At 43.1% G+C, this 25,378-nt stretch overlaps 1 protein-coding gene across 1 annotated transcript in view; it reads right to left on the bottom strand.

The window, feature by feature from the left end:
* Window positions 1-25,090, bottom strand: part of ANGPTL6 (angiopoietin like 6) — a 69,405-nt gene extending 44,315 nt beyond the window's left edge. Inside the window, exon 1 of the mRNA XM_082252982.1 lies at window positions 25,005-25,090. The gene's annotated coding sequence lies outside the window, so the exon portion shown is untranslated. The remainder of the gene's footprint in view (window positions 1-25,004) is intronic.
* Between the last annotated feature and the right edge of the window lie 288 nt (window positions 25,091-25,378).

The following is a 25,378-nucleotide window of genomic DNA, read 5'->3' as shown; positions in this document are numbered from 1 at the left end:
GTAGAAAGCTGTAGCTGTAGAGAGAGTTTTTCAGCATTTTTACACTGACCACTACACTGACCACTGCACTACACTGACCACTGCACTACACTGACCACTGCACTACACTGTCCACTACACTACACTGACCACTGCACTACACTGTCCACTACACTACACTTTCCACTACACTGACCACTACACTACACTGACCACTACACTGTCCACTACACTACACTTTCCACTACACTGTCCACTACACTACACTGACCACTGCACTACACTGTTCACTACACTACACTACACTTTCCACTACACTGTCCACTACACTACACTGACCACTGCACTACACTGTTCACTACACTACACTACACTTTCCACTACACTGTCCACTACACTACACTGTCCACTACACTACACTGACCACTACACTACACTACACTGACCACTACACTGTCCACTACACTACACTTTCCACTACACTACAGTGACCACTAAACTACACTGACCACTACACTGTCCACTACACTGACCACTGCACTACATTGTCCACTACACTACACTTTCCACTACACTACAGTGACCACTAAACTACACTGACCACTACACTGTCCACTACACTGACCACTGCACTACATTGTCCACTACACTACACTGACCACTACACTGTCCACTACACTACACTGACCACTACACTACATGGTCCACTACACTAACCACTACACTGACCACTGCACTACCCACTACACTGTCCACTACACTACTCTGTCCACTACACTACACTGTCCACTACACTGACCATTACACTACACTGACCACTGCACTACCCACTACACTACACTGACCACTACACTGTCTACTACACTACACTGGCCACTACATTGACCACTACACTACACTACACTGAACACTACACTACCCACTACACTACACTACAATACAATGTTCACTACGCCTCCTCCCCAGACCGTGTCTACTCCCCCGGCCAGCAAAATGACTCTCACCGGTGTTTTCTTTGATGATCCATCTGCTTTGCCTCATGTAGAAGACGGCAACCCAGACAACAAAGCGACCGTTTGCGCATGCACCACCCATATTACGCCAGTGCCTCGCCGCTGCACATGACCATGTTCGGCCAATCACAGAGCACCAGCCAGCCATCGCTGAGCCTGAAGATTGCGGCTGGAGTGACACATTCAGTTTAAATATTAAAGATTGAGAGAGTGACACTGGCGCAGGATGCAACCCCCCAAATGTTGCGCCCGGGGCCGTGCCCCCCCCCCCCCCACGCTACGTCACTGGTGCCCATCAGTGCCTCCTCATCAGTGCCACCTATCAATGCAGCCTCATCAGCACACACCAGTGAAGGAGAAAAATTACTTATTTGCAAAATATTATAACAAACTTAAAGGTTTTTTTATAAAAATGTTGCCCTTTTTTCGTTTGTTTAGCAAAAAATAAAAAACCCAGTGGTGATTAAATACAACCAAAAGAAAGCTCTACTTGTATAAAAAAAAAAAATTATATAGGTACAGTGTTGCATGACCGTGCAATTGTCATTCAATGTGCGACAGCACTGAAAGCTAAAAATTGGCCTGGGCAGGAAGGGATTAAAAGTGCCCGGTATTGCAGTGGTCAAGCATTTTGAGGAGCCAGAAAACATTGTATAATGTTGGCCTGAGGTCAGGCAGTTGACTGGGGCAACTGTCAGACCTCGGTGGCCGATTAATCAGAAACTTCCATAATAATTGTAGAGCTACCCCCCCAGAAGCCCCTTAGTATTATAGGTCCTCAGTTCTCTGCCATGACTCTATAGCCCTCTCGGTCCTCACCAATATACCTGGCTATATGTTCCACCTGTGCAGCCTAAATATTATTATTCTATCGTTCTATGAAAGTGCACAGAAAAAAAAGACCACAAGCAACTTGAGAATTAATAAGATGAATGTATTATTAACTTCTTGGCGCCCTTTAAGAGGTTTAGGATGCCAGGAGGCGGGCCGGAGTTTATGATCATGTGCCCGCCGTGATTGGCTGTCACAGTGGTCACATGATCAGAAAGCTCCCGTTCGCAATTAGCGACTGGGAACTTTCTGTTAGCAGCCAGTAACCGTGCACAGCTTTATTTGCCCCAATTTACGTAAATCTGCGGCTACTCGGGGTCAGGGCCCATTTGGCGAGAGCCCGCATATTTGTGTGTGGCCAGGGCCAAGGGGTTAAAGGGTAAGCAAATACAATGAATAAAAGAAATAAACAGGACAACAGAATATGTTAGATCAGGGATTCCCAAACTACGGCCCTGCAGCTGTTGCAGAACTACTCCCATGAGGCATTGTAAAACTCTGACATTCACATACATGACAAGGCATGATGGGAATTGTAATTCCTGAACAACTGGAGGGCCGTAGTTTGGGAATCCCTGGGTTAGATGAACAAGCAGGCAGGTTAGCCTTGCCTATGACAATTAACTTGCACCACAATAAGGCTAAGCCACATAACACTAGTCTACACAGTAGCAATGAAAATAGCATCAACTGTGAAAGCATGATGATTGGCATTAAAGAAACTTCACTGTATATCTAAGCAATAGGTACTCAAACAATGTTCCTGAGTGCATTCTGTACATACAGCAGCCATAGTGGGTGTATAGTGCATAGTGGGTGTATAAGTTACTGGCAAGGGGTATCCCTAGAGGTGACTTTAAAGTACCTGGCGCCTAATTGTCAATATTGGCTGGCTTCTGTTGGGGCCCTTCTGTTGATTCTGCACATGTAGCTGTCCCTTTAAGACTGTACACAAAGGATGGTGAAAAGGCTGCGGAATAGGGGCAATCTCAGTAAGCCATTTTATAGTGTTAATCCTGTGAGCAAAAATGGGAAGTGTAATTCTATGTAATGCAGTGGGCACAGCACTCTCTCATAAGTGTAAAGCAGAATAAAACAAAACAGTGCCGCGCAAAACAAATGAGGAAATTAAACAAATCCAGAAAATATGTGCGATAAATACAAAGTGCAATAGTGCTAGATATTATAAATGTGAACAAATGAAATAATATAGATTAAAAGTAATATTCACAATAATGAAAATAAGGTGCAAATCGTGCATATATAATATGATAATAAATTGTGCACACCAAAATGAGTGAATAAAAATGCAACTGAAAATATGTATACAGTGGCAACCCTGTATGCAATAATATAAAGTGCTGAGTGTGCAGAAGTAAACACAATAAGATATACAGTAACTGTATAGAACCAAGTGAAAATATAGCGATTGTGACTAAGCAGATATAAAAAATCATCGCTTAATAAAGTGCTGATGGCTTTTCCCGTTATCAGAGAAATATTGCACTCTCCAGAGTCGCACTCTAACAAGTCCACTATTGGCACTTTTCCACTGCAAGTACCGGCTCGTACCAGCTCGGCTCTACTTGGCCCTGCTTGGCCCGGTTTGCTTTTCCACTGCTGGTACTGCATGGTATAGTGTTGGAATGGTTCGGTACGGTACGGTATAGGTTTGCTTTTCCACTAAAGTAGTACTAAAGTTAAGTGGGTGGGATAACAACGGGGTGGGTGGGATTTTCTGACCAATCAGTGGCTAGTAGTGACTACATGCAAAGGATTGTGGGATATGGTACCAGTTTGGTACCTGTTGGAACCACAATCGAGTAGGTACTGTTTTTTCAGAGCCGTACCGTACCGTTCGGTTCCATGCAGTGGAAAAGCAAACCTATACCGTACCGTACCGAACCGTTCCGACCCTATACCATGCGGTACCAGCAGTGGAAAAGCACAAAACCGTGCCGAACCGTTACGGTTCCATGCAGTGGAAAAGCGCCATATGAGTGATCCAATGGTATCCTTTGTGGTGACAAGTGCCTTCACCTCTCCACCCTATGTGATTGGGTCCTCACCTCCGATCCTGTGACCTAGCGGCTAAGCATAGGTCTAAAAGCGCAATAATGCCCCTCAAGGGCCACCTTTCCTGGAGCCAGGGAGTATGCGTCAGTCCCTCAGTAAAATGTCACTCTCTGGACAACGCCCTTCATGGAAACCCGTGGTTGTAACATGAAAAGGAGGGGGACTCGAATTGTGCTTATACCTCTTTAAATTTATTTAATAATAAAAAACATGTATACAGGTACTCACATTTAAGTGGTGCTTGCAGTGCACCAAACTAAAAACAGCCTTAATCAGCATGTGTGATGGTTACCAGGCAGAAGTGGAAGAATATGTAAATGCTGCTCCTGCACTTCCTGGATACAGCAGAGAACCGTCCGGGCCCCTTCCCTACGCGTGGTGACACAGGGTCACGTGTCTTCCTCATATATTTCCCCCTGAGGGTGGCCACTGTATACATATTTTCAGTTGCATTTTTATTCACTCATTTTGGTGTGCACGATTTATTATCATATTATATGTGCACAATTTGCACCTTATTTTCATTATTGTGAATATTACTTTTAATCTATATTATTTTATTTGTTGACATTTATAATATCTAGCACTATTGCACTTTGTATTTATTGCACATATTTTCTGGATTTGTTTAATTTCCTCATTTGTTTTGCGTGGCACTGTTTTGTTTTAATCTCAGTAAGTATTGACTGTGGGAAACAAGGGGTAAAGCTCAATAGTTCCGCTGACCATTCCCAGTATGCAACAGATCAGGTCCAGTCCGCTTAGCGGTCAGTTGTCCCAGAAGTCACAATCCGCCCCTCAACGTCAGATCCTCACGATCAGCTCCTCTCTGAGATGGTAACACATGGCAATAGGTCCTCAAGCTTGGGTCTCAAGGCACAGCAGCTCTCCTCGCAGACTTTGTCCTTACAAATGAAAGACACGCACCCCAGCACAGACCTGCCTCTGTTCATTCCACACACTTTATTTTTACCTGGTGATCCAGTCAGTGAGACTTTCATTTTGTACCAGAATGGGCTGTCCTGTAAGGACTGGGACAAACCATTTACCACTAACAGATGTGTTTACAATGGCCAGATTTTATACAAGTAAAACCTTAATCTTAAAAGTGTTTGCTGTACTTTGGCTTAAATGTGTTAGTGTATCTAAATCTGTTAGACAAAATTGTCCATAACAGGTTTTCTTGTTATTATTTTATTGATTTTTATTGATTTTATTTTATTTTAATCATAAATTTATTTTATTTTTATTTTTTATTATTTTGTTTTATGTTATTTATTTTGATTCATTAATATTCATTAAAGGAACCTAGTTGGCTTGCTTATCCATTGGTTACAGTGCTTTCTGAGTTTCTTTAAAAATGTGCAGATCAGAAGACCAACCTTCAATCTGACCCAATTTTGTGCATGTTTATTTTGGGTCAGTGACTCAAAAAATATTGAGGCCAGAAACAACCAGGAACTGTTATTTTCCAAAAGAGGTCACCAATGACAGCCCCCATATTTCTCTATATGAGTTTCATTTAAAAGGGATACTCTACTGAAATAAAGAGAATCAGTCAAATAAAAATTGACTGTACAGAATTTGCAGTCAATGGAAACATGGCTGCTTTAAGTTTTTAAATAAAAATAAAATAAAAAAAAAGTTGTAGTCATTGGGATATTCTTATACACTTATATATAAGCATCTATATTATAATTATATTACAAAAATTATATATAAGATATGAGATAAGTATTCCAATGACTACAGATTTTTATTTTTACATATAAAATACAGTATATACAGTGTATTAAGATGTCATGTATACTTATACTGTATATATTATTATACAGTGTATATTTTATTAACCACTTACCGCCCGCCCGCCGTCATATGACGGCGGGACGGTGCGGCTATTATCCTGGGCGGACGTCATATGACGTGACCCAGTAAATGCACGGCAGGCGCGCGATCGCGGGCGCGCCGCCGTGCACTGCCGGTGTCGGCGTGTCCCCGGGACACAGCCGGTCACCGGCAGGGGGGAAACAGCCAATAGGCATGGCTGTTTCCCACGTGATCGGCTGTGTTCCAATGACACAGCCGATCACAATGGAGGCAGCCGGGAGATGACCGCGCATGCGCGATCGGGAGCGCGCAGCGCGGTCATGTCGGTGGCACTGTGTTCCGTAGGAACACAGCTGTCACCGGCGGTAGTAAACAGTCACTGACAGTGACTGTTTACTAAGTGATCGGCTGTGAATCCATTCACAGCCGATCACAAAATGTAAACACAGAGCAGTAACTGACTGTTACTAGCTCTTCTCCCCTCATACAGTTTCCAGTATGAGGGGAGAAGAGCTAGAAATAGTGAGTTACTGCTCTGTACACATGTAAAAAGTAAAATCACACTAAAATCACAGTAATAAAGGTCCCCACACAGTCCCCAGCCCCCCCCCAATGTCACCTGTCACCCAACAGTCACCTCATCAGTGCCCAGAAATTGACACCCATAACGTTCACATGTGAGCGCAGCGATCGCGGGCAAAATCACCGCGATTCTGCCCGCGATCCGGAAATCATTGCAAATTGCGGGACGCCTGTGCGTTGCCCGTGATTTGCAATAGCACCCCAAACACTGTGCGATGTTGCCGCCATTTCCGCCTGCCAAATCGCAGTAACATCGCGCAAACATCGCATGACGCCCAAAAAAGTACAAGAGTTTCTTTGGGGCGTCATGCGTTGTTTGCGTGATGTTACCGCGATTCGGCAGGCGGAAATCGCAGCAACATCGCACAGCGGGCAACGCACAGGCGTCCCGCCATTTGCAATGATTTCTGGATCGCGGGCAGAATCGCAGTGATTCTGCCCGTGATCGCTACGCTCACATGTGAATGTAGCCTAAAGTTCACCGGTCACCAGAGACTGCCATCAGTACCGCCGTGCACCATCGCCCGTCACCTGTCACCCATCAGTGACCATCGCCCCGTCACCTGTCACCCCATCAATCACCGTCACCTGTCACCCCATCAGTCATCGTCATCTGTCACCCCATCAGTCATCGTAACCTGTCACCCCATCAGTCACCGTCACCTGTCACCCCATCAGTCATCGTCACCTGTCACCCCATCAGTCACCGTCATCTGTCACCCTATCAATCATCGTCACTTGACACCCCATCAGTGATCGTCACTTGTCACCCCATCAATCATCGTCACATGTCACCCGGTCAGTGATTGTCATCTGTCACCTCATCAATCATCGTCACCTGTCACCTCATCAATCATCATCACCTGTCACCCCATCAGTCATCATCACCTGTCACCCCATCCGTCATCGTCACCTGTCACCCCATCAGTCATCGTCACCTGTCACCCCATCAGTCATCGTCACCTGTTTGCCATATACATGCAATCACTTACTGACCGCCTAACGACTATATGCGTCGGCCATTAAAAGCTAAATACTGGGGTTATGGCAGAAGATAGCCCCCATAACCCCGGTATTTTTTGAAACGGCGGGCGGTCGGCTTTCAGATAAGGGTGGTCCCAGTGGCGGATTCGCCGCGGAATTACCCTTACGGTGCAGGGGAAGAGGTGCCCCCCCCCCCCTCCTGCCGCGTCCCAGACGTTTTCCCAGCTTACCGGACCCGCCGGCAGCGGGGAAAACTATCCGGTCCCGGATCCTCAGAGACAGGAAGTCGAGTGAGGGCAAGATGGCCCTCACTCAACTCTATGGTCTTGGAGGACCGGAGCTACGTCAAAAGATGTTGCCTAGCAACCGGTTTAAAGGGCCGCTTTTTTTTTTTGCTTTTTTTTTTTTCCTCTTTCAACAATTTTTTTTTTTTTTTTTCTTTTTTAGTGTAGTTGTGAGGTGTGAGGTCTTTTTGACCCCAGATCTCACAATAAAGAGGACCTGTCATGCCTATTTCTATTACAAGGGATGTTTACATTCCTTGTAATAGGAATAAAAATTATCAAAACATTTTTTTTTTTTAAACTGTGTAAAAATAAAAAAATAATAAATAAAATAAATAGGAAAAAAAAAAAAAAAAAAAATTAAAGCGCCCTGTCCCCGTTAGCTCGCGCGCAGAAGCAAACGCATACGCAAGTCCCGCCCACATATGTAAACGGTGTTCAAACCATACATGTGAGGTATCGCCGCGATCGTTAGAGCGAGAGCAATAATTTAAGCCCTAGACCTCTTCTGTAACTCTAAGCTAGTAACCTGCAGAAATTTTTAAAATGTTGCCTATGGGGATTTTTAAGTACCAATGTTTGGCGCCATTCTGTGAGCATGCGCAATTTTGAAGCATGACATGTTGGGTATCTAATTACTCGGCGTAACATTATCGTTCACATTATGGAAAAAAATTTGCTAAATTTACTGTTTTCTTATTTTTTAGATCAAAAAAGTGATTTTTTTTCAAAAAAAAATCGCATTTGGAAGACTGCTGCGCAAATATGGTGTGATAAAAAATATTGCAACGATCTCCATTTTATTCTCTAGGGTCTCTGCTAAAAAAAAATATATAATGTTTGGGGGTTCCAAGTAGTTTTCTAGCAAAAAAATGATTTTAGCTTGTAAACACCAAGTGTCAAAAATAGGCCCAGTCTTAAAGTGGATAAATGGACAACTTTGTGTAAAGCGCTACTTGGATGTTAAGCCTATGTATGTGGCCAGGCTGTGAAAAAGTGTTACACATGTGGTATCGCCATACTCAGGAGGAATAGCAGAATGTATTTTGGGGTGCAATTTTTGCTATGTACATGCTATGTGTTAGAAATATTGCATAAATGGACAGCTTTGTGTAAAAAAAAATGTGTTTTCATTTTCTTTCCACATTTTCCAAAAACTTGTGGAAAAAAATGACATATTCAAAAGACTCATTATGCCTCAAAAATTATACGTTGGGGTGTTTGCTTTCCAAAATGGGGTCATTTTATAGGGGTTTCCATTGTCCTGGTGCTCCAGGGCCTTCAAAAGTACGATAGGTTGTCAGGAAATTATATGTGAAATTTGTGCTCCTAGAATGCCGGACGGTGCTGGTTGGATGTTAGGCCTCTGTATGTGGCCAGGCTGTGAAAAAGTCTCACACATGTGGTATCGCCATACTCAGAAGGAGTAGTAGAATGTGTTTTGGGGTGTAGTTGCAAGTATACATGTGCTGTGTGAGAGAAATAACCTGTTAATACGGCAATTTGTAAAAAAAAAATAAAATAAAAAAAAAATCTTCATTTTGCAAAGCATTGTGGGAAAAAATTACAACTTCAAAAAACTCACCATGCCCCTTATTAAATACCTTGGAATGTCTACTTTCCAAAAAGGGGTCATTTGGGGGGTATTTGTACTTTCCTGACTTTTTAGTGTCTCAAGAAATGAGATAGGCCTTCAGTACATCAGGTGTGATCAAGTGTGATCAATTTTCAATGATTCACACCATAGCTTGTGGACTCTATAACTTTCACAAAGACCAAATAATATACACTTACTTGGGTTATTTTTACCAAAGATAAGTAGCAGTATAAATTTTGGCCAAAATTTGTGAAGAAAAATTACTAATTTGCAAAATTTTATGACAGAAACAAAGAAAAATGCGTTTTTTCACAATATTTTCAGTCTTTTTTTATTTATAGCACAAAAAATAAAAAACCCAGTAGTGATTAAATACCATCAAAAGAAAGCTCTATTTGTGTGAAAAAAAGGACACAATTTTTGAATGGGTACAGTGTTGCATGACTGAGTAATTCTCAGTCAAAGTGTGAGAGCGCTGAAAGCTGAAAATCGGTCTGGGCAGGAAGGGGGTGAAAGTGCACTGTAGGTAAGTGGTTAAATAAGTAGATGAATTGATGGTATTTTTACAAAATAGTACTGCAGTTATCTTCTTTCCTAAAAATATTTCAGCTCTTTTGCTATCGGAGATGTCACAGGAAACTCTAGTGGTCACAGTTCAATAGGTTACATATCACTGTGCATTACTAGATCCATTTTTACTACAGGCAACAGGAAAAGCTTGCCAGCCCCTTGTATATTCCCAGAAACGCTTTGATAAGACTACACATACACAATAAACAAGCCATGGCTGAAAGTATTGTCAAATGTATATATATATATATATATATATATATATATATATATATATATATATATATATATATATATATATATATATATATATATATATATATATATATATATATATATATATATATATATATATACAGTATATATACAGTGGGGTTTGAAAGTTTGGGCACCCCAGCTAAAAATTTGTATTCATGTGCATAAAGAAGCCAAGGAAAGATGGAAAAATCTCCAAAATGCATCAAATTACAGATTAGACATTCTTATAATATGTCAACAAAAGTTAGATTTTATTTCCATCATAGACACTTTCAAAATTACAGAAAACCAAAAAAATGGCGTCTGCAAAAGTTTGGGCACCCTGCAGAATTTATAGCATGCACTGCCCCCTTTGCAAGGCTGAGACCTGCCAGTGTCATGGATTGTTCTCAATCATTGTCTGGGAAGACCAGGTGATGTCAATCTCAAAGGTTTTAAATGCCCAGACTCATATGACCTTAACCCAACAATCAGCACCATGGGATCTTCTAAGCAGTTGTCTAGAAATCTGAAACTGAAAATAGTTGACGCTCACCAAGCTGGAGAAGGCTATAAGAAGATAGCAAAGCGTTTTCAGATGTCAATATCCTCTGTTCGGAATGTAATAAAGAAATGACAGTCATCAGGAACAGTGGAAGTTAAAGCAAGATCTGGAAGACCAAGAAAAATATCAAACAGAACAGCTCGCAGGATTGTGAGAAAAAACATTCAAAACCCATGTTTGACTGCATGATCCCTCCAGAAAGATCTGGCAGACACTGGAGTTGTGGTACACTATTCCACTATAAAGGGATACTTGTACAAATATGGTCTTCATGGAAGAGTCATCAGAAGAAAACCTCTTCTACGTCCTCACCACAAAAATCAGCGTTTGAACTTTGCAAATGAACATATAGACAAGCCTGACGCATTTTGGAAACAAGTTCTGTGGACCGATGAGGTTAAAATTGAACTTTTTGGCCCGGAATGAGCAAAGGTACGTTTGGAGAAGAAGGGGCACAGAATTTAATGAAAAGAACCTCTGTCCAACTGTTAAGCATGGGGGTGGATCAATCATGCTTTGAGGTTGTATTGCAGCCAGTGGCACAGGGAACATCTCATGAGTAGAAGGAAAAATGGATTCAATAAAATTTCAGCAAATTTTGAATGGTAACTTGATGCCATCTGTGAAAAAGCTGAAGTTAAAGAGAGGATGGCTTCTACAAATGGATAATGATCCTAAACACACCTCGAAATCCACGGGGATTACATCAAGAAGCGTAAACTGAAGGTTTTGCCATGGCCTTCACAATCTCCTGACCTCAACATAATTGAAAATCTATGGATAGACCTTAAAAGAGCAGTGCGTGACAGACAGCCCAGAAATCTCAAAGAACTGGAAGACTTTTGTAAGGAAGAATGGGCAAAGATACCTCAAACGAGAATTGAAAGACTCTTGGCTGGCTGCAAAAAGCGTTTACAAGCTGTGATACTTGCCAAAGGGGGCAGTACAAGATATTAACCCTGCAGGGTGCCCAAACTTTTGCAGACGCCATTTTTTTGTTTTCTGTTATTTTGAAAGTGTAAATGATGGAAATAAAATCTAACTTTTGTTGACATATTATAAAAATGTCTAATCTGTAATTTGATGCATTTTGGAGATTTTTCCATCTTTCCTTGGCTTCTTTATGCACATTAATACAAATTTTTACCTGGGGTGCCCAAACTTTCGATCCCCACTGTATATATATATATATATATATATATATACATACATATATACATACACACTATATTGCCAAAAGTATTGGGACACCTGCTTTTACACGCACATGAACTTTAATGGCATCCCAGTCTTAGTCTGTAGGGTTCAATATTGAGTTGGCCCACCCTTTGCAGCTATAACAGCTTCAGCTGTTCTGGGAAGGCTGTCCACAAGGTTTAGGAATGTGTCAATGGGAATGTTTGACCATTCTTCCAGAAGCGCATTTGTGAGGTCAGGCACTGGTCTTTGTGCACTGGTCCAAATCATTTGGTGGAGGGGGGGATTATGGTGTGGGGTTGTTTTTCAGGGGTTGCGCTTGGCCCCTTAGGTCCAGTAAAGGGAACTCTTAAGACATCAGCATACCAAGACATTTTTGACAATTTCATGCTCCCAACTTTGTGGGAACAGTTTGGGGATGGCCCCTTCCTGTTCCAACATGACTGCGCACCAGTGCACAAAGCAAGGTCCATAAAGACATGGATAAGTGAGTTTGGGGTGGAGGAACTTGACTGGCCTGCATAGAGTCCTGACCTCAACCCCTATAGAACACCTTTGGGTGCATTTGAGCAGAGAGTGTGAGCCAGGCCTTCTCGTACCTGACCTCACAGATGCGGTTCTGGAAGAATGGTCAAACATTCCCATAGACACACTCCAAAACCTTGCTGACAGCCTTCCCAGAAGAGTTGAAGCTGCAAAGGGTAGCCAAACTCAATATTGAACCCTACCGGGTAAGACTGGGATGCCATTAAAGTTCATGTGCGAATAAAGTTACGCGTCCCAATACTTTTGGTAATATAGTGTGTGTGTATATATATATATATATATATATAATATATATATATATATATATATATATATATATATATATATATATATATATATATATATATATATATTGCTCAAAAAAAATTAAAGGAACGTTTTTTTAGTCAGAGTTTAACTCTCCAAATCAGCAATGGTTTTACAGGTGGAGGCTAGTGTTGAGCGAACACGGACTGTATTATTCGTGTTCGTACCGAATAATTGGATTTTTTGTACCCGAACACGGACACGGACACTTTACTGTATGTTCGGGTAAAAATCCGTGTTCGGTCGTTTTATTTCCGGGTTTTGCATGCTTTGGCGCTCTTTTCATGGCGGGCTTTCAACAGCCAATCAACAATCGTTTAACTGGTGTGCCTTAAGCCATCCCAGCCATGCCTGCAAATGTCTCAGTAGCTGTGATTGGCCGTCTGAAGCATGTGACCAAGTCTTTATAAGTTCGAGGCAGCCGCAGCGGCGTCATTATGCTGCTTAGATTCAGGGACAGAGCACACATCAACGTGCTGGCTGCTGATTAGGGAAAGATAGGCAGGAAAAAACCATTTGTGTCCGGATAGAATTGAGGGACAGGTCGGAGTGTTTAGGCAGGGCGAGTTGTAGGCATTTTAGGGATAGAGTCTGCTGAATTATATAGGGTCAGTGTCTTCTACAAACTACAATCGATATTGCTGTGTGGGGGGTGGGGTCTGCACTCAATCCTGATCTACGATCTCTTCTCAATCCTGTTAGGGACAGAGTCTGCTGAATTTTAGGGAAACTGTGTTCTACAAACTACAATCGATATTGCTGTGTGGTGTGGGATTGGAGATAGGCAGGTGTCAGTGATCCACATCCATTTTTCTGTGTGTGAGCTGCAGTGAACACAATCTTTTTGGGCTGCAGTGAACACAATCTTTTTGGGCTGCAGTGAACACAATCTTTTTGGGCTGCAGTGAACACAATCTTTTTGGGCTGCAGTGAACACAATCTTTTTGGGCTGCAGTGAACACAATCTTTTTGGGGTGCAGTGAACAAAATCTTTTTGGGGTGCAGTGAACACAATCCTTTTTGGTGTGCAGTGAACACAATCTTTGTGGGGTGCAGTGAACAAAATCCTTTGTGGGGTGCAGTGAACACAATCTTTTTGGGGTGCAGTGAACAAAATCCTTTTTGGGGTGCAGTGAACAACATCCTTTTTGGGGTGCAGTGAACACAATCTTTTTGGGGTGCAGTGAACAAAATCCTTTGTGGGGTGCAGTGAACACAATCTTTTTGGGGTGCAGTGAACACAATCTTTTTGGGGTGGAGTGAACAACATCCTTTTTGGGGTGCAGTGAACAAAATCCTTTTTGGGGTGCAGTGAACAAAATCATTTTTGGGGTGCAGTGAACACAATCTTTGTGGGGTGCAGTGAACACAATCTTTTTGGGGTGGAGTGAACAACATCCTTTTTGGGGTGCAGTGAACAACATCCTTTTTGGGGTGCAGTGAACACAATCTTTTTGGGGTGCAGTGAACACAATCTTTGTGGGGTACAGTGAACAGAATCTTTGTGGGGTGCAGTGAACACAATCTTTGGGGGGTACAGTGAACACAATCTTTGTGAGGTGCAGTGAACACAATCTTTGTGGGGTGCAGTGAACACAATCATTGTGGGGTGCAGTGAACTCAATCTTTGTGGGGTACAGTGAACACAATCTCATACTGAAGGTTTGAGGGTGCTGCCTGTTCCATACTCCCCCTACTCCTCATCTAGCCTTTTAGGGGTACAAACAATAGTAATTGGGGCCTAGTGTGGTTGTGTACGTGTGATATACATACACTTTTTTGGGATCATATTTTCTATTCCGCTATTTAATCAAAAACCTTTGGGGATCAGTTAAATTGGGGGATAGTCTGTGTTGGTACGTGTGAGAGAGATCCACCTTTCCAAGTTGTTGGGGTTCATCTCATACTTCTGAAGGTTTGAGGGTGCTGCCTGTTCCATACTCCCCCTACTCCTAGCCTTTTAGGGGTACAAACAATAGTAATTGGGGCCTAGTGTGGTTGTGTACGTGTGATATACATACACTTTTTTGGGATCATATTTTCTATTCCGCTATTTAATCAAAAACCTTTGGGGATCAGTTAAATTGGGGGATAGTCTGTGTTGGTACGTGTGAGAGAGATCCACCTTTCCAAGTTGTTGGGGTTCATCTCATACTTCTGAAGGTTTGAGGGTGCTGCCTGTTCCATACTCCCCCTACTCCTAGCCTTTTAGGGGTACAAACAATAGTAATTGGGGCCTAGTGTGGTTGTGTACGTGTGATATACATACACTTTTTTGGGATCATATTTTCTATTCCGCTATTTAATCAAAAACCTTTGGGGATCAGTTAAATTGGGGGATAGTCTGTGTTGGTACGTGTGAGAGAGATCCACCTTTCCAAGTTGTTGAGGTTCATCTCATACTTCTGAAGGTTTGAGGGTGCTGCCTGTTCCATACTCCCCCTACTCCTAGCCTTTTAGGGGTACAAACAATAGTAATTGGGGCCTAGTGTGGTTGTGTACGTGTGATATACATACACTTTTTTGGGATCATATTTTCTATTCCGCTATTTAATCAAAAACCTTTGGGGATCAGTTAAATTGGGGGATAGTCTGTGTTGGTACGTGTGAGAGAGATCCACCTTTCCAAGTTGTTGAGGTTCATCTCATACTTCTGAAGGTTTGAGGGTGCTGCCTGTTCCATACTCCCCCTACTCCTAGCCTTTTAGGGGTACAAACAATAGTAATTGGGGCCTAGTGTGGTTGTGTACGTGTGATATACATACACTTTTTTGGGATCATATTTTCTATTCCGCTATTTAATCAAAAACCTTTGGGGATCAGTTAAATTGGGGGATAGTCTGTGTTGGTACGTGTGAGAGAGATCCACCTTTCCAAGTTGTTGGGGTTCATCTCATACTTCTGAAGGTTTGAGGGTGCTGCCTGTTCCATACTCCCCCTACTCCTAGCCTTTTAGGGGTACAAACAATAGTAATTGGGGCCTAGTGTGGTTGTGTACGTGTGATATACATACACTTTTTTGGGATCATATTTTCTATTCCGCTATTTAATCAAAAACCTTTGGGGATCAGTTAAATTGGGGGATAGTCTGTGTTGGTACGTGTGAGAGAGATCCACCTTTCCAAGTTGTTGGGGTTCATCTCATACTTCTGAAGGTTTGAGGGTGCTGCCTGTTCCATACCCCCCCTACTCCTCATCTAGCCTTTTAGGGGTACAAACAATAGTAATTGGGGCCTAGTGTGGTTGTGTACGTGCGAGATACATACACTTTTTTTGATCATATTTCCTATTCCGCTATTCAATAAAAACCTTTGAGGATCAATTGAATTGCGGGATAGTCTGTGTCGGTACGTGTGAGAGAGATCCACCTTTCCAAGTTGTTGGGGTTCATCTCATACTTCTGAAGGTTTGAGGGTGCTGCCTGTTCCATACCCCCCCTACTCCTCATCTAGCCTTTTAGGGGTACAAACAATAGTAATTGGGGCCTAGTGTGGTTGTGTACGTGCAAGATACATACACTTTTTTTGATCATATTTCCTATTCCGCTATTCAATAAAAACCTTTGAGGATCAATTGAATTGCGGGATAGTCTGTGTCGGTACGTGTGAGAGAGATCCACCTTTCCAAGTTGTTGGGGTTCATCTCATACTTCTGAAGGTTTGAGGGTGCTGCCTGTTCCATACCCCCCCTACTCCTCATCTAGCCTTTTAGGGGTACAAACAATAGTAATTGGGGCCTAGTGTGGTTGTGTACGTGCGAGATACATACACTTTTTTTGATCATATTTCCTATTCCGCTATTCAATAAAAACCTTTGAGGATCAATTGAATTGCGGGATAGTCTGTGTCGGTACGTGTGAGAGAGATCCACCTTTCCAAGTTGTTGGGGTTCATCTCATACTTCTGAAGGTTTGAGGGTGCTGCCTGTTCCATACCCCCCCTACTCCTCATCTAGCCTTTTAGGGGTACAAACAATAGTAATTGGGGCCTAGTGTGGTTGTGTACGTGCGAGATACATACACTTTTTTTGATCATATTTCCTATTCCGCTATTCAATAAAAACCTTTGAGGATCAATTGAATTGCGGGATAGTCTGTGTCGGTACGTGTGAGAGAGATCCACCTTTCCAAGTTGTTGGGGTTCATCTCATACTTCTGAAGGTTTGAGGGTGCTGCCTGTTCCATACCCCCCCTACTCCTCATCTAGCCTTTTAGGGGTACAAACAATAGTAATTGGGGCCTAGTGTGGTTGTGTACGTGCGAGATACATACACTTTTTTTGATCATATTTCCTATTCCGCTATTCAATAAAAACCTTTGAGGATCAATTGAATTGCGGGATAGTCTGTGTCGGTACGTGTGAGAGAGATCCACCTTTCCAAGTTGTTGGGGTTCATCTCATACTTCTGAAGGTTTGAGGGTGCTGCCTGTTCCATACCCCCCCTACTCCTCATCTAGCCTTTTAGGGGTACAAACAATAGTAATTGGGGCCTAGTGTGGTTGTGTACGTGCGAGATACATACACTTTTTTTGATCATATTTCCTATTCCGCTATTCAATAAAAACCTTTGAGGATCAATTGAATTGCGGGATAGTCTGTGTCGGTACGTGTGAGAGAGATCCACCTTTCCAAGTTGTTGGGGTTCATCTCATACTTCTGAAGGTTTGAGGGTGCTGCCTGTTCCATACTCCCCCTACTCCTCATCTAGCCTTTTAGGGGTACAAACAATAGTAATTGGGGCCTAGTGTGGTTGTGTACGTGTGATATACATACACTTTTTTTGGATCATATTTTCTATTCCGCTATTTAATTTAACTGGGCCTCCATGCGAGACCTGTGTGCCTTGTTGCGCTGTTTTGAGTACTCCACCAACATGGCCAGTGGCAATGACGCCGTTCTCAGCTTAACTATCCCACTTCTATGCCTCCTTGAAAAAACAATTCGGGCGATGATGGAAGAGGATGTGGCACAGGATGAGGAGGAGGAGGAGGATGAAGAGGTAACATTTCCAAGGCTTTCAGGGCAGTCATTCGCAAGGGGCTCCGAGGGTGGGTTCCTGCACACGCAAACGCCAGGGACGCAATTGTCCAGCAGGGGCACAGTTCTGGAGGATGAGGAGGATGAGGAGGAGGAGGAGCTGGAGGAGGAGATGGAACCATGTTCACAGCAGGGTGGCACCCAGGCCAGCTCATGGCCATCACTGGTGCGTGGCTGGGGGGATACAGAGGACACGGACCATACACCTCCCACAGAGGACAGCCTTTCGTTGCCTCTGGGCAGCCTGGCACACATGAGCGATTACATGCTGCAGTGTCTCCACAACGACCGCCGAGTTGCCCACATTCTAACTTGTGCTGATTACTGGGTGGCCACGCTGCTGGATCCCCGTTACAAGGACAACGTACCGTCCTTAATTCACTCACTGGAGCGCGATCGCAAGATGCGCGAGTACAAGCGCACGCTGGTAGACGCCATGCTGCTGGCATTCCCATCTGACAGCGGGGCCACAGTGGAAGCACAAGGCAGAGGAGGAGGAGGAGGAGGTCGCCAACGCAACCAGGGCACCGCCAGCACCTCAGAAGGCAGGGTTAGCATGGCCGAAATGTGGAAAAGCTTTGTCAGCACGCCACAACAAACAGCAGCACCAGCAGCTCAGATGGAACGTCTTAGCAGGAGGCAGCATTTTACCAACATGGTGGAGCAGTATGTGTGCACACGCCTACATGTAGTGAATGACGGGTCTGCCCCCTTCAACTTCTGGGTCTCCAAATTGGGCACATGGCCTGAGCTTGCCCTTTACGCCTTGGAGGTGCTGGCGTGCCCTGCAGCCAGTGTATTATCTGAACGGGTATTTAGCACGGCTGGGGGCGTTATAACAGACAAGCGCAGCCGCCTGTCCAGAGACAATGTGGACAAGCTCACGTTCATTAAAATGAACCAGGCATGGATCCCACGGGACTTTTCCGTACCTTATGCAGAATAGCAATGGATACCGACCTTACCCACCCATTGTTCCATTTTTGCTCTTTCTCACTCTTTTGGGGTGTACCCTCATTTAAAATTTGTGAAAAGAAGCAGTGTTGGCTACCTCGTCCTCCTCCTCAGGGCCAGATTAATGTAGGGGCTATTGGAGCTGCAGCTCCAGGCCCCTACCTTTTATATAGGCCCCGGGTTGGCCATATTCACTGTTACCGCTCTTCTGTCACTTGTAAACACAGAAGTCTGGCTTCTATGCTCGCTTCCCCAGGCAGCACCCTCAGAACCTCCCCACACAGCGTGAAGGCCGGACAAGGAGGGACAGTTGGCGATGCATGGATGTGTTTATGGGCTTCAGAGACAGCATCCCATGTTGAATTAGGCATGCATGGCTGCACCCTTCCTCCTCTGGGTGCATGGCAAGGCACGGCCCTAAGGCCCTTCAAAATCCTCAGCACCAAGCCCATGATGCTGTTAATCCGGCCCTGGTCCTCCTCCACCGCCGCTTCCACCTACACCGCCCATAGGTGTGCGCAGCCTATTGCATTAAGGTGTGCACCCCAAAGTTGAAATACACATGCATGTGTTTGCCAGCAGGGAGAGTAATGTATCGGGGCCATGTACCTGTAGGCAAGGAGAAATAGAGCAGAGCAGGTCCCAGGGAGATCTTTCCCATCTCCTCACTGGCAATGCTATGTGCCCTAGGTGATTAGGGTGTGCCCAGGCACACCCAGCACACCCTGTGCGCACGCCTATGTCACCGCCACATCCACCACCACCTCAACCTCCCTCCTACTCCATATGGGCCTCGTCCTTCAGAGATGAAGAAGAACATTGTTTTATTTTTCTGTTTTTTTTTTGTTGTTTTAAGTTATTTCCCTATCCACATTTGTTTGCAGAGCACTTGCCATGCTCTTAATTACGTTTTGCTGCCATTTGCAGCACTCTAGCCCTTTCCTTTGGTGTTTTAGAGCCATTTTAGTGCCTTAAAGTTCGGGTCCCCATTGACTTCAATGGGGTTCGGTGTCCGGGAAAAGTTCGGTAAAAGTCCGGGACACGGACCCGGACTTTTTTTTAAAGTTCGGCCGAACCCGTCGAACACGGACATCTAGGTGTTCGCTCAACCCTAGTGGAGGCCACTGGCATTTATTTTCCCTACTAAATCTTTTCTGACTCTTTTTCCCTAGTTTTGCATTTGACTAGGGTCAGTGTCACTACTGGTAGCATGAGATGATACGTGGACCCTATAGAGGTTGCACAGGCAGTCCATCTCCTCCGGGATGGCACATTAATACGTGCCATTGCCAGAAGGTTTGCTGTGTCTCCCAGCACAGTCTCAAGAGCATGGAGGAGATTCCAGGAAACAGGCAGTTACTCTAAAAGAGCTGGACTGGGCCATAGAAGGTCATTAACCCAATCACAGGACCAGTATCTGCTCCTTTGTGTAAAGAGAAAAAGGATGAGTACTGCCAGAGCCCTACAAAAGGACCTTAAGCAGGCCACTGGTGTAAATGTCTCTGACCAAACATTCAGAAACAGACTTTATGAGGGTGGCTTGGGGGCCAGCCATCCTCTGTGCTCGCTGCCCAGCACCATGGAGCTTGATTGGCATTTGCCATTAAACATCAGAATTGGTGCCCTGTGCTTTTCACAGATCAGAGCAGGTTCACCCTGAGCACATGTGACAGATGTACTGTAAAAGGACCTGGAGAAGCCGTGGAAAATATTATGCTGCCTGTAACATCGTTCAGCATGACCGATTTGGTGGTGGGTCAGTGATGGTCTGGAGAGGCATGTCCATGGAGGGACGCATAGACCTGTACAGGCTAGACAATTGCACCCTGACTGCCATTAGGTATCAGGATGAAATCCTTGGACCCATTGTCGGACCCTACGCTAGTGCAATGGGTTTGGGTTTCTCCTGGTGCAAGACAATGCCCAGCCTCATGTGGCGACAGTATGCAGCCAGTTCCTGGAGGAAGAAGGAATTGATACCATTGAATGGCCCCGACACTTGCCTGACCTAAATCCAATATAACACCTCTGGGACATTAGGTTTCGGTCCATCCGATGCCGCCAGGTTGCACCTCAGTCTCTTCAGGAGCTCAGTGATGTCCTGGTCCAGATCTGGGAGGAAATACCCAAGGACACCATCTTTAGCCCATTAGGAGCATGCCCCGACATTGTCAGGCATGCATTCAAGCACGTGGGGGCCATACAAACTACTGATTTCCAAGTTGTCTTTGAATTCCACCCTCTGTAGGGTGATAATTTTAATTTCCATCAAACAATGTGGCATCCTTTTGTTCCTAACACATTACCCAGTCCATACCAGTATAAATATCCAGCATGAGATTTTTCCCCATTTAGATCTGATGTGTTTTCAAAGTGTTCCTTTAATTTTTTTGAGCAGTGTATAATTGTATAATATTCTGCAGCTTTCATTACAATAATTCCTGTTAATCCTGCTATGCAGATCATTGTACAGGAATGTCCTGTTATCAAGTCACAATGCAATATCCCTGTTTCCCAGTATTGTCCCTGTATTGTCACCCTGTCACACAGAGGCTATATAATGATAGAGACAAAAAACGGTATTTCCAAAACGCTTAATCAAGGCATAGACCACTGCTATCACTATCAGGAAACCTGCCCTGATAAGTGAGGTTCAGTCATTGCTGGAGCATATTCAGCAGCAGCCCTAAGATGCAACAATGTAGGAAAAAATAGAACTGTCTATGATACACAGTGATGTGACATTCAGTTAGGTTTTACATCTACTATAAAGTAATCAACTTCACCATGAACGGAAAAGCAACAGGTTCACATGAATGCCCCCCTTCCCAGAACTATCACTCTCCCACCATTGTGTTCATCTACTGGAACCAGGAGAAGCTTCTCTATATCAACTACTAGTCCCTCAAGTCAAAGGTTTTTTTTCTTTGTTGTGTCCTATTGCCATTGATAAGTTGCTATACAGGATGCTGTTTGTAACCTAAATAACAAGTAAATAAAGTACCCCTGCTTTTGAAGCTATTCTGCAACAGGAATGCCTAAAAAAAAATAATAATAATAAAAATAATAGGCTAATATATTAAGCAAAGGGAAGATGGAGGAAGAGTGACAGCAGACAGATAAGGTGACAGGATGCAGGCCTGGGAAAGGAGCCACAATCTGGTGCAAGAGACCAGAGGGGTCACCAATGTTTATATGTTGGGGGGTGAAGGAACTTAGAACAGCTATCTTTTCTTGAATGAACCTAAATACAGTAAAGAAAATTAAGTCTTTGCCACTCTGGGATATATAACGCTGATCACTAATAGATATATCTCTATGTAAAAGCTGCCTGTGCTTAGGACAAATAGCGGGAACCTTGACTGTCTCTCCTAATTACTGCACAAGCCCAGTAAAAGAGGTATGTACTTTGATAAATAAAGAATAACTGGTTGATCAGTTTAAAGAGGAACGAAACTCAAGAAGCTGTGCCAAAAAAAAAAGCAGACAGGGGACAAGGACCAGTCTCCAGTATTGCCTGTGGTCTCCTTGCAGATCATCTTGCCCTGTGACTGATGAGAGCCAAGGCATAGGCCTAAAACTATAACCATACATATTATGTAGCCTTGGCCAAGGATGACATGGAGACTTGAAGTTGGAAGGGAGCCGCAGCTTTACTAACTTTCACAACATAACCAGTGCCAGTCACAAAAATACTGTGAGCACACCTGCACAGTAACCTAATAGGCCCGTCCTTACCATGAGTGCCAAGTAGGCAGTAGACTTACCCAAAAAATCCACTTATGAGCCTAGCTCACTGAAGTAACTTTAACCATTGGCAAACACAGAAAAATTGTTGTGACAAACATCATCAAGAGAGGGAAAGGTGGGTATTCAACTCTTTTGAGGGCTGAAGGTTCTCGGGTCAGTGGTGCTTGCCTCAGCGTAGCCTTAACTGGACTTCAGGCTCAACCCTTTCACCCCATCCCCTATTGGATAATCACAATTGAGCTACTTTTAGCTTATCTACCTTATTGTTAACTCCCATTTTAAAGGATAACCTCACCTTTAGTAACATGTTACATGTTACACCCGTATTTAGATTGTAACATGTGACTAATTTGTAATTAGTTAGTAATAAATTAGTATTTTAGGTTCCATATACACGGGCCAAATATTGGGTAGTATCAACAGAAATCGTCTCCGACAATTGAGCGGTTTGTACAGCAGCCATTCTGACAGAGGCCGGTCAAACATCTGGCTTCTGTTGAAGGGGTATGACTGAAAAGATCTGCCTATCGCCATCCGATCAGTGCCCTGGGCCAATGGTGTGTTTGGGTGAGGGGGCCGTCCCCCTGTCAGAACACAATAGCTCAGCAGGGGAGATTGCTGTACTAACATCGGATTGTTAGTACGGGATCTCCTCCTGAGCTTTTTCGTTTTTTAAAATTCAGCCCGCTGGGTTGAATGAAAAAACAAAACTGATAGTGTGTACCAGGCTTCAGGGGGTCAAATGTTACTAAAGAGCACCCGCCTACACCCCTTCATCCTGCACCTGCTGACACTTAAAAAGAGCTTGCCTATGTGGGGCTCTGCCTGCACAGCCACATCATTCATTTACAGAGTTATGTAAATGAATGAACTACAAGTCCTCAATGAACTGAGAGTGCCAATGAGCTCTCTTGTAGTTCATTGATTCTTCCTGCACGTCCACTGTCCTGAGTATGTTCAGGAGCCTGGCATTGCACCTCCGATCTGCTAAACTTGGGTGAAATGCTCTGCAGGCTCCTGAAAAAAGTAAATGCACATTTTTTTAACTGAAAAGGTATGTGCATTTATTTATTTTTACGGTGAACCTAGCCTTCAACTGGGCCACCAGTCAAGGCTCCCTTTCACTAAAGCTCAAGGGGCTTTCATAGCTGACTTGTTGACCCCTTATTCTGCACTGTGTCTCTACGTATAGAGGTGGCCATCTTGGTAGAGGTACTTCCTGTCTTAGAGACACAAAAGGAAGTAAGAAATGTTTTTTTTTTCAAACTTAAGCAGTGGTAAGGTGCCCCCCCCCCCCCCCAATGAAAAATTCTCCCTAACCTGCTTGTTCTGGTGACAAGTATTAAGCTGGTCATACACTAGTAGAATTTTGTTCTAAATATTTTGTTCTTTGTCGTCAGTGGGGTCAAATTGACACTCATTTTCTAGCATATTGCAGAGAAAAATTGATGGAGCAGTGTGGAAAACTTTTCTTGAATGAAAATTACTGTACGTATGTGGCTTTTGGAAGTTGACCTGTTGACCAACATGCAAATATGCGGCCTCCCAGCAGGTGGGCCTTAGTGCCAAGAGGCAACATATTTGAACGCAACATGGTAAACCAGTCGAGCTGAGAGTGCACTCCTGGCACAGGTACCGGAACTTGAAACTCCTTAGGCACCAAAGTATTAAAGTCCATTCATTCCAAAATCAAATGGTAAAACCAATTGAACGGTTTAAGTAAATTTGAATGTTATAGATCAAGTCATCAAATTACTGAGAATGTTCGTACAAATACTCATATGAACGTTCTACGTATGGCCAACATATTTAATTTTAATGTAATTGAAATATTTAAAATAATTAAATAAATAAAATAATATTTAATTAAAATATTTTAAAAAATGTAAAATAAATAAAATTATTAAAATAAATACAATTATTTAAAATGAATTAATTTCATTTGTTTAAGTCATTAAATTTACTGAGTGAGAACGTCCTATGTATGTCAACAATTAAATTGTTCAAAGACAGCAATAAAAAACATTCACTTATGAAAAACTTCAATAAAATCATATGAAAGGAAAAAAAACATTCACTTTTGACTGCAGTGAAATGAAAATTCGAAGGAGCAGGATGGAAAAGATTTCTGGGACGAGCGAATTTCTAAAAGTGAATGCGATTTTTGGTCAGGAAAGTCCAAAATCAAATGGAAAAAGCATTTGAAATTTTGAAATATGTTTATACAACTTTTATCAAGTCATCAAATGTACTAAGAATTTTCATTCATGTGAACATTTGTGCCAAATTCTACAAGTGCTTAGTCAGCTTAACTTTTTTTATTTTCAATCCCTTTCTATCCGTGTGACAGCGGTCCCCAGTAGGGACACAGACTGCAATAAATAAAAACCTGACAAGGGTTTTAATCTTACAGTAGGCTAGTCAAAATCTAAAAAAAAAGATTAGTTTATACATACACTTTAATCTGACACTAAGGACTAGTCAGTGGCTCAGTGCTCAGCCTTTTCATTCCAGCTCTCTTATGGGTCAGTGCTATGAAGAAAGTGGAAAAAAAGTGCGAGAAAAAGAAAGAAAAGGAAAATTCTGTATATTTATTCCAACAAAAGTATCTGGGTATAGAAAGCTGGCCAAAATCAAATAAAAAGCAGAATTAAGAAGTAACCCCCTTACCAGCAGAACGTCCGGTCGCTGTGTCTGCCTGATGCTCAGCGTGCGAGGATTTGTTCTTAAAGTGGGAGTTGTAGACTCCGTCTCTGTGTTTATTTAGGATTGAGGGATGGGGATGGGAAGCTATTCTAGATAATCCCTGAGCCAGCCCTTTCCCTGCATACAGAAATATAACTTGTATTCCCAGAAAGAAAAATGAAGGACCTGCAGTGGTTTTTATAGATTAAATGTCAAAGACGAAAGAAACCGCACCAGGTCCAGTGTATTTAAAGCGGTATTAACCACTTTAAGACCGGAAGGATTTGCCCACTTAATGACCAGGCCCTATTTTGCTATTCGGCACTGCATTACTTTAACGGACAATTGCACTGTCGTGC

This window comes from Pelophylax lessonae, assembly GCF_965119305.1.
Source record: "Pelophylax lessonae genome assembly, chromosome: 4".
NCBI lineage: Eukaryota > Metazoa > Chordata > Amphibia > Anura > Ranidae > Pelophylax > Pelophylax lessonae.
This window is presented reverse-complemented; position numbering and strand designations above follow the sequence as displayed.